General features: G+C 32.4%; 1 long non-coding RNA gene across 1 annotated transcript in view; it reads left to right on the plus strand.

Moving 5' to 3' along the window:
* Nucleotides 1-352, plus strand: part of LOC107575817 (uncharacterized) — a 638-nt gene extending 286 nt beyond the window's left edge. The window contains exons 2-3 of the long non-coding RNA XR_001607943.1: nt 40-86; nt 285-352. This is a non-coding gene — a long non-coding RNA (uncharacterized lncRNA). The remainder of the gene's footprint in view (nt 1-39; nt 87-284) is intronic.
* The last annotated feature ends 1657 nt before the right edge of the window (nt 353-2009 follow it).

Below are 2009 nucleotides of genomic sequence, written 5' to 3' on the forward strand. Positions count from 1 at the left end.
ACTTTGTTGGATGTTTGGAGCCCCCCCCCCCCCCCACAGCAATAAGGAAGAATAAAAACAATGAAGGACTATTGTGCAAAGATGAGGTAAGACACGGTTGTGAAAACTAACTTTAGATCACACGTAGATTTTACTGACAAAATCATCCTAATGGCAAATACACCTTTTTTAACAGAATCTAACGGACTGCTATGACAGATGTGCTGATTGTGTCTGATTGTAACTGCAAAGAGCACTGTTCATTTCACTAACTTTACCTTCTCTGATTCATTGTTTTCTTACAGAAGGAGAAAGACTATCCCAAAAGTGTCATTATAAAATGAGAAAAATGTGCTGCTGAAGCAATCTTCACTGTAAAACATATAATACTTTAAGATTTGTTTTATTTACAACTTTAAAGCCAATTTACAAGAACATACTGTATTTGTTCTAGGTTTTGATTTTGAGATTGAACTTAAACACTACTTGTAACACTGGAAACATGATTGTAAGGTAATTAGTGTCTCTTATCGTCAAGAGAGTAATTGCATATCAGAGTTGTGTTTTGGTTTTATTATGCATTTATGATCATGCAATCATTTATTCATGTTTATATTATTTTTTGTGCTCTTCCTATGCTTTCTGTTGGTGTTTAATCCTATGATTGCGTGGCTTCAAGGGGTATTTGTGTTCATGAGTAAGAGACTTTGTCTTTCTTTAAACATTTTTGTTATATTTCCCATTGCTTTGGCTTTGATATAACAACTCTAGTTGAAGATGAAGAAGGGATAAAGCACAGGCGAAGTCCGGGCATTGAAACGAGTGCAATTATTTATTATACCTCCTGTAAACTGTGACACTCACTGTATCTAGAGTATATATTTGCATTTAATCATTTAGCAAGTGGTTTTATCCAAGTCATGATGATGAGCATCGCAAGCACTTTATTACAGGAATGATTCAAATAAGATGAATAAGGACGGATCCTTGATCCACCACAGTTCAACAGAGAGGGTTAAGGTTCTGGAAAGTGACTTTGACGTTTGTTGTTTCTTTGTGCAATATAAAATACATTCTTAAATATTTGTATGACGCAGCTATTTTAAGTTCATGCACAGGACAATTTAACATGATATACTAGTAAAAAATGAGGTAATTGTCTTTGATCCAAAATGTATAGGCAACTGTTGTCAAATGGTTATACATAACCAACACATTATGCAAACTCTTACTGACATTGCTCAGAACTGTTACTTTTACTATACCTCAGAGGCTGAATTGATCTTTCAAGCTTTGTCCAAAAATTGTAATGTATTTATAATATTACTCTGTATTCTGGAAGTCCGATTCATTTTCTCTATTGAGAAACTGGTGAATGATTCTGTATAAACCACAGACATGTAAGCAGTGCAAAGTATAATTACTTATTACAAATTACATGAAGAAAATTGTAGTTTGTACTGTAATCTAGATTACTCATTTTAGGTGATGTATTCTGACTACATTTAGATTACTTTTGAAATAACTTGTTCAAAATCTCAGGGGATTTCAAGTAAATATTTTAAGTCAAAGGGGTTTGTCTGACAAAAAAGTTTGGGAATCCCTGCATCACATGAAAACAGCGATGACATTACACATTAAGAGTGTTCAGGTTTTAAATCAGTTTGTCCTGACTTTTGTCCAGATCAATAATTAGTGAAAGTCAATAGATGCCATTGTGTGAATGATATTTAATGTAATCCATAACAAGTAACTCTAATCTGATTATGATGATTTTAAAATGCAATATAATTACAAGTACAGTTCTTGTGGAATCTGATTATGTAATCCAGATTACATGAAAAACTACAAGAAAAATCAAGTTTTGCATCACAGGTTTTTTCTTCTTCAAATCAAAGTTTGTAATGTTGTAACTCATCTGCATGTGCTTTAAAATACATTTTTGTGAAGTCTTTATGGAGAAAATGAATGGGACACATATATCCTATTCATGCATGAGAAAAAAATTATAAATGGTAAAATAATAAAAA

Source organism: Sinocyclocheilus grahami, unplaced genomic scaffold (assembly GCF_001515645.1).
Source record: "Sinocyclocheilus grahami isolate Dianchi unplaced genomic scaffold, SAMN03320097.WGS_v1.1 scaffold2919.1, whole genome shotgun sequence".
Lineage (NCBI taxonomy): Eukaryota > Metazoa > Chordata > Actinopteri > Cypriniformes > Cyprinidae > Sinocyclocheilus > Sinocyclocheilus grahami.